Source organism: Amphiura filiformis, unplaced genomic scaffold (assembly GCF_039555335.1).
Source record: "Amphiura filiformis unplaced genomic scaffold, Afil_fr2py scaffold_40, whole genome shotgun sequence".
Classification (NCBI taxonomy): domain Eukaryota; kingdom Metazoa; phylum Echinodermata; class Ophiuroidea; order Amphilepidida; family Amphiuridae; genus Amphiura; species Amphiura filiformis.
Window position 1 is genome coordinate 101,768 of NW_027305504.1, and position 15,462 is coordinate 117,229.

At 37.5% G+C, this 15,462-nt stretch overlaps 1 long non-coding RNA gene across 1 annotated transcript; it reads right to left on the reverse strand.

Annotated features, from left to right (window-relative positions):
* Positions 1–293: 293 nt before the first annotated feature.
* On the reverse strand, positions 294–10,480 carry LOC140144126 (uncharacterized). Its single transcript, XR_011857836.1, has 3 exons — positions 10,197–10,480; positions 2,387–2,603; positions 294–1,213 (listed from the first exon to the last, which is right to left on the reverse strand). It is a non-coding gene; the product is annotated as an uncharacterized lncRNA (long non-coding RNA).
* Positions 10,481–15,462: the final 4,982 nt, after the last annotated feature.

Below are 15,462 nucleotides of genomic sequence, written 5' to 3' on the forward strand. Positions count from 1 at the left end.
CTGGATTTTCTTTTCTTGTATTTATAAAAAACATAACAAAGCCAATACATTTCAAAAAAGCTCAATTTCGCCAAAGAAATAATGTCTAGAGTACACAACCACTTTAAGTTGAGTGCCCCCCTTCCTCATGGGGCTATAATAATCTTGCACTCAACATAATATATAAATTGAGAGTAGAATATAAACCTTTCGTAAGTGTCACTTACGATAGCCTTGCAGGCAACAGCCGGGGCAACAGCCGGGGCAACAGCAAAACTGAACTTCTTTTACGATGTTGTTTTTTCTTTTATACTTTTTTCTTTAATCATTAGGTTATTATTAAATAATTTATGTAAACACAATTTTCAGACAACTTTCGTTACTTTTCTGAAAACCTGTCCTCCCCCGGTGAAAGTGCAAAATATGAGAGGAGTAGATCATTATTATTATTATTAAAGTCCTCACCACGCCAAATTGGCGTAACTTTTAAGTATTAAACTATATATTAAATTTCGCCGACTTGGAGCACTGGACCAAAAGGCCCTAGCTTAAATGTTTTGTTGAGTTAAAGGATGGTGACCAAATATTTTACATAATGATTTTTCTCCGCACTCTTGCTTATCTAATATCGTTCCAGTTCCAGTCAATAGCACATTGAGAACCAAGTCCTAGTGCGTTATTGACTGGTTAAAACAGGTGAAAGATTAGGATGACGAATATATATGACATGAGTGTGATTTTGATTTCTGGTTCGATTGTTTAACACACTAATTGTTTCAGTTCACGTAATAAGCTTCTAGTAGAGTCTTGTTACATGACAGTTCGTTTAACCTAATAAATCGATTTATAGGGCTTCATCTCATTGCAATGTTGATGAAATATTATAAAGTTCACACTGGTTGATGTTTGCCGATCTGTAACTGTACGTATTCAAGAAAGGATCATAATACTTCATACACAGGAGTGGATCCATCAGGAATTTTTTTTAAATGATCAAATTACCGGGGGCTGAGAGGCTAAACTTGAATGAAATAAGATTAAAGCTCCTTTTCCATCGCTCCCATAGATCCTGATCCTGACACTACTCTTGCGGCACGTATAGTATTATCACTGCCACGATAATTCCAATCAGGTTTAGTACTCCCCAGATAGTAGCGACCGTATTTAACGTCCGAGCAGTAGCTGAAGCCGCTTGTGCAGCCACCATATTCCTGTTGTTCAAGTGATCATCAACCTTTGAAAATACAAAAAAAGGAAAACATCACCATAAAATAATTTTGGTCAGGCATAAGAGAAAGCGAGACCGGATTATCGTCTCTGTTTGGTGGTCAAACGGGTATATAATGTACCACGGTTTGGGGTGCTCACTCACAATGACAGTTTCAGCAATATGCCTTTTGTTTGAAGCAAACCGGACATAGGGTGGCCTATATCAATTTATAGTTTCTTTGTATCTTTTTTTATATCAATAATCAATACAGCTAATGAGCTATGACTGTAAAAGTTCATGAATATGTAATTTTTGTCTATCCTCCAACCTTTTCTAATGAATAGTCTAAGGCGATAATAGCGTAGAAGGGCTTTGCCTGTCTCTCTAAGGTCACATTGCATAAACGTATTCAGGTGTTGTTCGTATGAGAGTATGCCATCGAATGCGGTCAGTGGCAGCCATAGTAGTCTCTGTGATGCTCAGGCCTGTGACAATCTTGATGTCGTCAAACCAGCTCCCTGCAAGTCTGACTCTCTTACGTTTTCCTTCAACCATTACTTAGACAATTGCTTTCTGAAGGCAGTGATGTTTGGTGGTGTGGCCAAAGTATGATAACTTTCTAGCAATGATATCGGCTCGCAAGGTCTTCTGAATTCTTGAAGAATCCACTCATTTGTTTTACTCTCAGTCCATGGAATCAGGCTGGATTCGTCGATAGCACCACAGCTCAAGAGAATCCAGTCTCTTCCTGTCAGATAATTTCATTGTCCTTGATTCAGATCCATTATGATGCCACAGCAAAATTAAATGCTGTTGATTTTTGCAAGCGAACCTTGAGGGATGGAGGAAGTTTACTTTTCAACAGTTTGATCAGGTTTGAAACTACACTCCGAGCTATTGCCAATATTCGCTTTATCTCCTGGGTGCAGTCACTTTTGGTGTTAAGCCTATAAAACCAGGCTCAACTAGGCTTAACACCAAAACGATTTCAACTTCAAAGGGCTACTGCAGTTGAAATCCTTACATCTACTATGGAAGATATGATCTTAATCTTCCACACAGGGGGTGTGAATTCGAACAAGGCCAACCTAAATGGGCGACTCCATTTGAAATCATCGCCCCCTGTGTGGGCGATTAAGGGGATGTCTTCCGTAGGGGGTGTATGGATTTCACCTGGAATAGCCCACAATATCTTACCTCAGATGATTTGCATATGGCGATCAATCCAAGCGGCCACATGCAACAAAGACAGTTGAAAATCGACCAAGCCATGTAAGTTGGCGGTGGTTCGAATGATGTTCTGATCACTGTCTGCGGCACAGGAACCTGCTGATACGGCGGGCATACTGATAAGGCTGGGTATACTGATAAGGCTGGGTTGGTTGGTTCCTGTCGGTATGTTGAACCGAAGTACCTTCAATTCAAAAGACACAAAATCAACGGAAAGTATTGTTATGAAGTAGGTATAACATTATGTGTGTTTTATTTATGTATAATGTGAAGCTAATATTTCATTTATAAAAAAACAAAACGAGATAAAACACACACATTTAAATATCTTGTGTCAACTGCAGAGGATGATTTAAGGAAGCCCCATCATGCACTGCAAACGTGTTATCACCAGAGTTTCAACTGCCACTTTAATTTTCAAATCCCATTGAATTCTGTGCAAAAGATGTTGTTTAAGAATTGTGCGTGTGTCATTATTACTTAGTCGATTTCAGATCTAAAGTGATCGATGTATGCATGAAGAATAATTCACACCTTCTGTAGGTAACATAAAATGTGAAATCGACCAGCATTGTGAATGCGTTTTTATTGTAAATATATCAGTCCAAATTCAAATTTAACCATGTTCGTCAATGCAATGTGCGCGCAGTGGTGTCATGTTCACTCACACAGCTGTGCTAACCGCAAGTCAACACAGTGGCGTGGTGGGAAGTGCTTAATTGATCATGCCGGAGAAAGCCAGGCAGTGGCAGGAACATCAAGGTTGTCCGAATTTGCCCATATTTGGTGTAGTAGGGGTGTTTGATGAAATATTCTCACTGAAACTTTTTCAGGATTCTGGCCCCCCTTGTTAAGGGTTTATAGCCCTTATTTGTTTTGGTACAATCTACACCCTTAAAAATGGATGAATTTTTCCTGAATTTAAGCCAATTTTGTATTCTCATTTTTTCACAAGTGGTTGAAGTTATTTAAGTAAATTAAGTATTTGTAGGAGACATCTACCCCGGGCATCACAGGGAACAATTGACATTCAACCAACCCCTATCATTTGGCTCTAGGGGGGTGTCTAAACATACCCCCCTCAAAATGTCTTAAAAAATTGAATTTTTATTTGATGAATTCAAATGCAAATATAAAAAATATACATCAAAATTTTGATTTTTTGTTGGTGTCATTAGAGTGACCCAACATGTGGCTGTGAGAAACAAATTAGAATATCTTGGGGCGGTGTTGCTTTTTTCAGAAAATACAGTGTTTCTATGTGGTATTTTTAGCAATATTACAAACTGAAAATATTGTAATATTAATGAATACGTGATTATTTCAACTACATACTTTATTTAGAGCTGGTTATTAAGTTGTGTAATGTTTTAAACTTTAATATCATGGATAACAAAAGCAAAATGTTACTAAAATTTAAGTGTTTCTAGATTTTATTCGATCTAAATTGAGAAAAACCTAAAATACTTGGTCAAACACTTGGGAATTTTAAAGAACAGTTTGATTGAACAAACCGTTTATGAACAGATTCAAACAAAAGTAAGAAATAAACAATTATTTGGTAAGCAGCACTCCCTTAGGATTTAAATCATGATCATATACAACATTACTTAGCATCAACATAATAAATATGAGTTATTATAGACCTTCAATTCAGTTTTTTATTAGTGCATAATCATGATGACACTTTGCATGTTACCGTTCTTTTTGACGCCTAATTGTACTACATGTAGCTGAGGACAGGCAAGTGTCAAAATGATATTCTAGCTTACACATAAGAAGTTGTATGGAACTGAAAGCAGGCCCGTAGCCCCCCCAAAAAAATGCCAATGACCCAAAAAGTCCACTTTTTTGACCCAAAAAGTCCCATTTGCGAGCGTAGCGAGTGAAAAAATAGAGGTTTTTATGCCTTTTTGGTCCAAAAATGTCCAAATCCGTCCCCAACAGTCCATCAAGGTCCAAATTTTGAAAAAAGGTCCACTTTTTTCAAAATCAGCACCCCCCAAAATAAATCCTGGCTACGGGCCTGACTGAAAGTGCAATGTTTACATTGCTTTGAGGAATCACTACAGAGTCGTTCCATATCAACTCACCTAATTTTCAGAAAAGGTTGGCTGGTCACCCTCTCAGATTTTCTTTAAAATCGCTTATATCATACACCTATGGGTCAAATGAACACATTTCAAACAGTAGGTCTCAACTCCTTGTCGTTTCTGAGTTACGGCTCGTTGAATATTTGATGTTTTTTGACGCAATTTGTCCACTTCCCATTGAAATACACACAAAATTGTCCTAAATACCAACCCAAATTTATTATGTGGGAAATGAGCCACCATAATCAAACTCACACATATTCAAAATACTTCTATGATGTTCCTCTTTACCAGAAATCAAAGTGGTGTCAAGCCATCTTCATGGTTAAATGACTGTTTGGAGATCGCATTGAAATACACAGTAATGTTCTAATTCCCAGAATGCAAAGTTCATCAATTTACTATGTATTTCAATGAGAGATTCAAACACTAATTTAACCATGAAGATGGCTTGACACCACTAAGATTTTTGGTACAGAGGAACATCATGCAAGTATTTTGAAATTGTGTGAGTTTGAATTATGGTGGATTATTCCCACAAGGTCAAATGGGGTCACGAACGGGGGGTCTTTTGGCTGAGGAGTCATCTTTGAGCCCCTGTGAAATTTTTATTAAGCCAATGAGTGGTCTACCCTGCTATAGGGGGTCACACCTGAACCTATATTGCCTACTAAAGGCAAAATAGATGATGTCTGACATCTAGGATGAAGAGGAGGGGGGTCAAAAACAGGAATTTGTCATGTGCGTCAGCACGAACATGCATTTTTATATGTCTATATCAGCAAATGGGGGTGAGATACATTGTTTATGAGTCCAGAATCTGGTTATTTGGGTCAAAGACACCCTAGATTCCAATTTGTAGCCCTGTAGTTTACCCCTAGGGGAAGATATATGGATGTCTAAACTCGGAAGAAAACTAATGTCGCGACACACATGGTTCTCGGAAACGACAAGGAGTAGAGACCTACCGTTTGAAATGTGTTCATTTGGCACATAGGGCTATGATATAAGTGATTTTAAACAAAATCTGAGAGGGTGACCAGCCAACCCATTAGGTGATATGAGATGGACTGACCCTACATTAAGATCAATGTATTGTTGTTTTCACGCTGCTTTTGGAAATGTTGATTTGTTTTCATCTTCCTCCAAATGAACCAACCTTAGGCTGTAGGCCTAGACTGTGGGAAACAAATCAGATTATCTTTGGATGGTGTTGCTTGGTTTAATACTAATAGAAAATTCAGTGTTTCTATGGTATTTTAGCAAGATCACAAAACTGAAAATCTCCGTTAAGGAAGCACATGTCTTTTAAGGTATTTCTTCAATTATAAAGTTGACTAAAATTACCAAGCTGATAATAAATGGAAAAATAAACATTACTAAACCTTTAAAATGTAGATGTTTTTATATCTCATTTGATTAAACAATCATAAAGCTGAAAGATATCGTATGTCTTTCATGCATTATGCCATGTTGCACGTATACTAAAATCGAATGAACATGATGTATGCCAGAATCTTATGCAAGAATAGTATCATAAGAATAACTAGTGGCAAATGGTGGTCATAGACCACAAACCTAGCAGGGGCATGTTGGTGTTGTGGAGGTATCTGAACCCTACAAAATGTTCCAAAAATGCTCCCCTGGTCATGGGGTTTGTTTTCACCGAGTTTGAGTCCTGTACTCCTAACAGATGTCCAAAAAATTCAATTCTAAGATTTGACCCCAGATGATCTTTGACCTGACCTATGCATGATGTTCCATAATGTTCCCCTGGTCTTGAGGTTTGTTGTCACCATGTTTGAGCCCCGTACCTCTTACAGATATCCAGAAAATGAAATTCTACGATTTGACCCCAGATGACCTTTGACATGACCCTTGCACAGTGTTCCAAATGTTCCCCAGGTCAGTAAGTTTGTTGTTGTGGAGTTTGAGCCCCGTACCCCTAACAGATATCCAGAAAATGCATTTAGAAAATTTGACCTCTACATGACCTTTGACCTGACCCCTGCAAAATGTTCCCCTGGTCATGAGATTTGTTGTCACTGAGTTTGAGCCCCATACCCCTTGCAGATATCCAGAAAATGAAGTTATAAAGATTTGACCCCAGATAACCTTTGACCTGACCCCTGCAAAGTGTTCCAACATGTTCCCCTGATCATTAAGTTTGTTGTCACCAAGTTTGAGCCCCGTACCCCTTACAGGTGTCCAGGAAATGCGTTTCTAAAATTTGACCTCTGCATGACCTTTGACCTGACCCCCGCAAAATGTTCCCCTGGTCATGAGATTTATTGTATCGAGTTTGAGCCCCATACTCCTTACAGATGTCCAGATAATGCAATTGTAAGATTTTACCCCTTAATGACCTTTGACCCCAATTCTGTGTGCAAGGTATGGGCACTGGGTAAAGCCGTTGCATATGTGTAAGTGACGTCATTGTGCTATGTAATATGTGGCAGAAGAAGCATTTTGGAAGTATTTGGTTAAATACCGGAAATGCCCCTTAATGACTTTTGACCCCAATTCTGTTTGCACCCTATGGGCACTGGATATAGCCGGTACATATGTGCAAGTTACGTAATTGTAGGGTGTAACATGTAGGAGGAGAAGCATTTTGAAATTTGTTGACAGAAGAAGCAGAAAGAAAGAAGAATCGGATAGCATTACAGTACCTAGCTGGGGGTGTAAACCCCCCAGCTAGGTAAATATTCTTAAGTAGATCTTGAGGTTCATTTGCTTCAGCAACAAGTGTCAACATTATTTTCGAGTTGACTTGACATCTAAAGATCTTGTTTGGAGCTGAAAGTTCAAAGTTACATTCCTCTAAGCCATCTACAAATTGTCACAACATAGATTGGCTGTGCACTTATTTGCTTTGTTTACAAATATCACAATCAGCCTATAAATAATATAATGTAAGAAAACAAAATGTTTCCTCATACTGGTGTTTGAAATACAATTATCGTGGCATTGTTGAAAATGTCTATTAACATGCTACAAAGTAACCACTAAAGAAAAAAGAACAAAGCAGGATACTCGCAATATTAATTTTGGGTAACTCAAATGGAAATCTGTTACTTTTTGTTGGACATTGCAAAAAAGACAAGATTCTTGGATTTTACTCAATCGTCCATTGATATTTCTGATCCTGATAATCATGATAATATAGAACAACTCATCCCAAGTATACAATTTTATACCTCAAATATTTCAAGCACAATCTAAGTATTCCAGCCAGAATATAGATACTTTGATTAAATCATATATATCAAACATGTTTTACTTCTCAAGTATTTATGATGTCTTGCAGTTATATTATTTCCAGTTCAAATATGCATGCAGAAGCATTCAAAGGTCATTTTATGACTGTGCAAGTTATCTAGGTTATTTTATTCTCAGGAACAAATATAGATATCATGATGTTCCAAGAAGTTTGCTTTTTAATAAACAAAATATGGATTGGTACCAATCGTTTTAATACAACCTGTATATCTCTCATGTAAATGTAGGCCTATGAATTACATTCCAGACCTATGTCCAAAAAATACATTTCTAAAATTTGACCTCTGCATGGCCTTTGACCTGACCCGTGCAAAATGTTCCTCTGGTCATGAGGTTTGTTGTCACTGAGCTTGAGCCCATACCCCTTACAGATGTCCAGAAAAAGAAATGATAAGATTTGACCCCCGATAACCTTTGACCTGAACCCTGCAAAGTGTTCCAAAATATTCCCCTAGTCATTAAGTTTGTTGTCAAAGAGTTTGAGTCCCGTACCCCTTACAGATGTACAGAAAATGCATTTCTAAAATTTGACCTCTGCATGACCTTTGCCCTGACCCCTGTAAAATGTTCCCCTGGTCATGAGATTTGTTGTCACCGAGTTTGAGCCCCATAACCCTTACGGATGCTGAGATAATGCAATTATAAGATTTTACCCCCTCAAGGACCTTTGACCTCAATTCTTTGTTCAACTTTTAGACATTAGCTAAAGCCGATGCAGGTATTCACGTGACGTCATTGTGTTATGTAATTTGTGGAAGAAGAAGGATTTTTAGTGAAAATCACATTTTGACCATAATGACCTTTGGATGACCTTTGACCCCGAGTTGGTCATGTAACATTTGTGCCCCCACCCATTGGTCCTTGTGACCAAATATGGTTACATTGGCCTATAGCATATGGCTACGATGGCTCATTACAAGTTTGACAGAAGAAAGAAAGAAGAACTGTCCAAAAACAGTACAATTGCAAGGAATCGCAAATTGGAAATTTGCGATTGTAATTGAATAAAATCCTGGTTTGATTTAGTGAATATTTCAGTATTTATAAGGCAGTTGCAGTTCAAGCAGTATAGCATGAAATTGAAGATCATAAAAGGCCATATCTGCCCCAGCTACTAGCTAGGCCTACTAGAACTACATCCTATGGCTAAGATTCTTGGGCACTTGCAGTATAGTGTTTCTAGAATAATTATTTGTGAATGTAAACTGTGATCCAATTTATTTGAAATTATTAACTTACTCCTTTATAAACTCTTGTGATTTATGTTAATTATCAGTTATTATCACAGTAGCCAACTATTAAATATCCTAGTTTCTTACTCACAACATTGAGGGCTTTTAGGCATACTTTTTATATATAAAAACAATATAATGATATAATTAAATAATGCATACACAATAGGCCTACATAATGGACCTACATTTATATTGCAATTTTGTTCATCATGGTTTATCACAAGGTAGTCTTGTATTCAGTATTTCTGTTTTGTATTTTACTCAGAGAGCTAAATATGAATTGTTTTGTATTTAGAAACACTTCTGCAGACTTGACATTATTCTGTTTAGAAAAATCTAAAACAATGTCACCATATGAAAACTTTTTAAGCATTTTAAGACTAAAAATAGAATTGTCACATTCAGTTTCCTCCCATTTTAGACTTACAATATCATTTTCAAGAAATTTATTAGGCGAAAATACTGTCTAGAAACACCAATTTTATGCAAATTCGTTACACCGCCCGAATCTACCATTTTTTGTTTGGAGTAGACCAATATAGCCTCAAAATGTTGACATTAAAAAAAATCAATATTTAAGATGTATATTTTCATAAAAGGGCTTTAAAAATTACACTTTTTTTTTTTTTTTTAAAAATGCTAAAGAGGGGTAACATTGATTACCCCTCCTGAAAACCCAAGACCCCAATCATTGCAATATTAAGTTCTATATTACAAATAAACTATGCTCTTGACAAATATTTCAAAATAAAATCCAATCGAGAAGTTGCTGATAGAAAAATAACTTCATAAACTTTGCCATTTTTCACCTGTTTTCACAGCAATTTACCTGTGTCAAAAGCCCCAAATTAGGGGGTACCCATATCTCCCTACCCAGGGGGGTCAGGTGGGTCTAGTCTGGCATGTGAAAATATGTCATCCAGTACATCAATCTTACAAAGTATGAACCGATTTGGCCAACCTTCATGTTCCCAGATTTTGTCATATTGCCTGGATCTCTCTGGCATGGACAATTAAATCATCCTCTGTGTCAACTGATTGTGCAGAAATTTAGAAGCTTATTGAGGTAAACGAATTGAGGAAGTAAAATCGTATTAATGGTTAGTTTCTGGCTTAATTTATTTTAAATGTATATCAACCCACTCCATGTACCCTGCACATATTCACCTTGAGCCTCGTTGTTCAGTAATTTGTTATTCTCCTCCTCCTTCTCCATCTTTATCAAGAAATGCTCGGTAATGGTTACAGGAAACTCTGATTATGAAGCAACCCAGCTCCTGGCTCTGTGGAAGCAGTAATCATGCCTCAACACACCACCAGTTTATGTTTACCAAAACAATTCCCGCAAATTGGCCAGACCATATAAAACGGCGCAATGCGCCTGCGCGGATTTCGTGCCTTCGTTATAATTATTGGTTGATTTCACGTAATAAACCTCGTGGATTTCCCTAGCAAATCACTCTACAATCCTAAAGATTTGTGCATAGGCAAATATAAACGATGGATCACCACATACATAAAATTTGTTGCGGATTAAAATGCAGATTTTGTACATTTTTGCCATACTAAACCGTTGAGAACCGAGGACTCGATGTTTCTGATAGTACAGATATGGCTGAAAGATGTTACATTTAAATTGTTTCACGGAGGTAACAGCACCGAATGTATTAAAAATTAACGAAATGGTGGTGTAATGAAGCAATGTATATAACTTCCGCCTGTGGGAAATCGACACGGGAATTATAAGCACGATATATCACTGAAAACCTACATCTCGGGGGGGTTTTCGGAAAATTCTGTACGCGGATGTACCATACATACTTTTTGCTGTTTTTGCAACCTATCTGTATACCAATTTTTCACAAAAAGCATCCTATAAAAGACAATTTTCAGACGATTTTGTAGTATAGATTTACATTTAATTTTTTACCTGTTAGTCTGAATGAATTAAATTAATTTATATCTTTGCATGTGTGCTTAGGTATAGAATCCTTGGCCAAAATGAAATTGGAAGAGGAAGTTATTCCATATTTTTATTATGGTAACTAAATTTAATAGTCCTAAGTCTACCTACCTGTAATGAACTGAATTCTTGGCTATACAGAGTTCACGAGTTCAATGTTCACGAGTCATTGGAGTATTACAAAAATACAAAGAAAATTATTCAGGTTTCTTCTTAGGAACCAAGTATCCATGGAATCCCTTTGAAAAATACGGCTCGGGATATATATCATTCCCTGTAAACAACAATTGACATACAGGGTGTCCCCCCCCCCCAAAAAAAAAAGAGGCCCCTCATTGTGCCCTCTTTTTCTCCTATTTCTGAAAGATTGATTAAATATATTTTGATATGTAAAGAAACCTTTATTCGTTAGGTTTAATAAACCAAAACAATTATTTCAATCGGCTCACAACTTTTGAAGATATGCCCTTTTGAATAAAAGTACCCGTTTTTCACTCTGTCCACGGATAGCAAACAGAGTGGTTGTGATGGCTCATGCTGTGGAGTGGCCTGCACGACCCCCAGACCTCACACCACTTGATTTTGTTCACTTGTGGTAAAATCCAAGATCTTCGCAAACGTATTACTGAATGCATTCGCAAGTATCCGGCGTACAAGGATGGTACGCAACGCAATTGATGCAATGAGGACCAGGGCTGAAACCTGTATTCGCCAAGGAGGCAACCAGGTAGAGGACAGAGCAGCACAGTAAACTCACTTCAGAAGAACCAAAGACAAACCAAACAGCTTTTTAGGGCTACCTTTTATCCTAAAAAGAGAAATGACTTATGTTGTAAATATTTAAAAAAAAGCAAGCAAGAAACAACAAAGTAAGAAAGTAAGAAACATAAATAACCAAGAAAAATATGTAATTGCAAGTAAAGCAAAAGAAGTCCCATTCAGCATCTATTTTACCCACGAATTAATGACACTATTAACAAAATTCATTGCCCATAAACCCACCGGTAAAGCCCATTCCATAAATAAAGTTATTTTATAAAGTTATCATTGAGGAATGTTTGATATTCATGCATGGTATGTGTACTCCTTTTGAATATTTGAAGTAGCCTAACCTTCTCCATGGGCAGAGTGAAAAACGGGTACATTTCTTTAAAGAGCATATCTTCCAAAGTTGTGAGCCGATTGATATAATTGTTTTAGTTTATTACAGCTAACAACTTTTCAGAAATAGGAGAAAAAGAGGGCGCAATGAGGGGCCTCTTTTTTTTGGGACACCCTGTATTATTTGTCGATGGATTGCAGTGAAATTTAATTTTAATTTTCTGTAGAAATTTTTGACATGTAAATAATCGGTAAACATTGCGATTTCATCGCAACGTGCACTCGTACGTCCAGGACTCCATGATGTATATACTTTCGCGTTTTAATAATTACTAGCTTTCCTTATCCGCAAGAGTCTCGCGGGCAGTAGTTTGCCCGCACCTGATCTAAAGCAAGTTACAAGTAAATCTATATTCTTTATATTTGCATGAACATCTCTTGCAACCCAACTATTAGTAACATTAGTAACCGAAAAAAGATCACAAAATATTTGCAAGCGCGGGTATCCCAAGTGTTGCGATTTCGTCATTATGCGAACAATCAAACTTGGCTGGCCAAGGTATGACTGTCTGGCACCCGAGGAGTCCCTGGTACCAGAGAAAAATAGTTCTCTCTTCTTGTCCTTTCTTTCTTCCTTCCTTCTTTCCTTCCCGCTCGCCAAAATAGGTCCGGCCGTTTGGGTTAAAATAATATTACCGATTAAATGCATCACCTTGTATTTTGTGTAGCGTACAAAATAAATTAGATATCAGTTTTAATTTAATAGCAGATTATCATTTTCTAGTCCAGTAAAACAGTCGCTGTCACACGTTTCAAAGTCTACCAGACTCCCTTTTCTACACTATTATTGAGTGTATGTGACGATCGTCTGTTTACCACTGAAGCTAGTTGCTCAGCAACGCGGTTGACAGATCTTTTTTTTCAGGAAGATCGTCAAAAACATGACTAAGATTGTGTTGACCTTCGTCTCTGTTCATGATGGTGTCATGCTTTCTGATCTCTTTCGCCTCCTTTATCCACTGTTTGTATCTACACTTGGAAAAATAATCACAATTTCAAAAATGAGCAATATTGGGGTAAAGTTGTTTTTTAATAGATGCACCATCTAATCTTGCCCATTATGACTCCACATTGAATCCGATGTGACCTCAAGAAGTAAAGTTACAAGCAATTGAATAGACGAAGGTCCAGGCGCAAAAAGATTGCAACAAGCGCAAGAAAGAGACAGCACAGTTTCTTCAATGAAGCGTTATTTAAAGCAGTTTTTATTTCAGTTTTTTCTTCACTGTACTTTTCATAACTTTCATTTTATTTGTCGGTTCTTTTGTTTCAGTTTTCTTTTTGTTTTAAATTGAAGCCAAACGCATAAATTAGCCATTCACCACTCTCAGACCAGATGTCTAGTTTGTGGAATTTTTGAATAGGCCCGTTTGTCACTTTTAAAACTAGACTTGTGTGCATATGTAAAATTGCCAACTTGGTAAAATGTGTACTCGTAGCCCAACCTTGTACTTCATAGCACCCAGTTTTGGTTTGTGGTTTCAACATATTGCGATTAAACATTGCTCTTACAAATATGAGACACAAAAACCCAAATCTAGTACAAACAAACATTATATTCATAAAGACATAGCAAACTATAAATGGTATAGACTGGAATCAAGACTACGCCTAAATTAAACGGAAAGTCAGGGCGGGTTTAGACAGCCATTGCGGAAAAAAATGTTGCAAGTAAACATATATTGAAGTGTTTATAAACCTAATATTTTGAATTTACAGTGAAGGGGAGGTTTTTTTGTTTTCAAACAGTGGCGAAACTAGCGGCGGGGGCGCAGGCGGTGGGTGGGATTTGAACCCTTGTCCCCTGCTTGCTCCCCCCCCCCCCTCTTGCAAGAGTTGGTCTGTAAAGTCATTCTGGGATTCCCCTCAAAAACAAAGTCAGATCTATGTTTGGAACTTGGAAATCCCCAGTTCAGTGTATTGCACCACAGTAAAAAAAACAGGAAGTGATGTAATGTGAAAGGTGAATGTGTATATTAATCTTGGGGAAATCCCTTGGATTGTGAAATGGAGATCATTTTGGAAATCCCCCCAGGAAGTAAATGTGACAAAATGGTGTATTAATAGATTGGGAGTATAAAAATTTGAGAGCTTGAGTTTGCTGATTACAGAATGTCATGGGAGATTGTAAAACTCCACATGTGTGTGTTGGTCTTTCGTGCTTCAAAAAAGAAGTACATTTTAACCTGTTTACATAGCCAATAATTGAGCTATTTTAATACAGCAACGAAGGAGTGCACAAATATCCTCATCAAAGGATTAAAGTTCTTTTGTCGAATTGCTGGAGTTTGCTGGGTTTATGAAAACCACATATCTGTCAAATACAGCGGAGCAGTATTAAAGAAGCCTGTTCCCTGGAGAAAGAGCGATTGGTGAAAGAAACACCATTTTTGGATAAAGCAGCGCAAGGAGATAAATATTTGGAGAAAGCAGCGCAAGGAGATATATTTTGGAGAAAGCAGTGCAAGAAGATAAGTGATTGGAGAAAGCAGCATCATTTTCGTATGATGATTTCATACGCAAGGATATTTATATAAACGCAAGTGTACAATGGACTTCGCTGATTTTCGCAGGACAAACGAATAAGGATATATACATCAGTCGTCCAGAACATTGCAAGAACTCTAGGATTACCAACAACAAGAAGACCGCTGGTTAAGTACTGATAGAATAAAAGTGTGATTGTGTGATTTTATTGTATATGCAATTGTTGTTATATGTACCAATCATACTTTGTTTTCAATTAAAGACTTAGATTTTGTTAACTTGTGTTGTGCATTCGTGTGAGTTCTGGTAAAAGGTGATTTTGGATTGAGTCAGTACGACTCGTATTAAATTTATTCAACTTTTGTACCATACGGTCACCAGTTTAGCTTCAATATGCCAAAATTTTTCGCGCGCTTCGCTCGCATTTATACCATAAACATCTTTTGTCGCAAAAAGGTGCTGGATTCACTATACTTCAAGACAATTTTTCCAACCCCACCCCCCCCCCCCATGTCAAAATAAATCTACGCCACTGTTCCGGGGACATATTCCAAGCAGATCCCAAGACTCCTCAAACCCCCCCACCACCACCACCCCGGTGTCGCCCAGTGCAACGATGGTGTTAACGCGGTAAAGCTGAATTTATACTCGATCGCTTTTGCAGAAAAGCGATTCCCACGCATGCTCAGTGTTTACTTACATTTCCAGAGCATCGTGCCGTTCGATCGATTCAAATCGCTGAGAAAAAAACGACGTCGCTTTTGCAAGTTGAAGAAATCTCAAGTTCCCAGCAATATCGCTTGACACGTGAATGCGTCAACC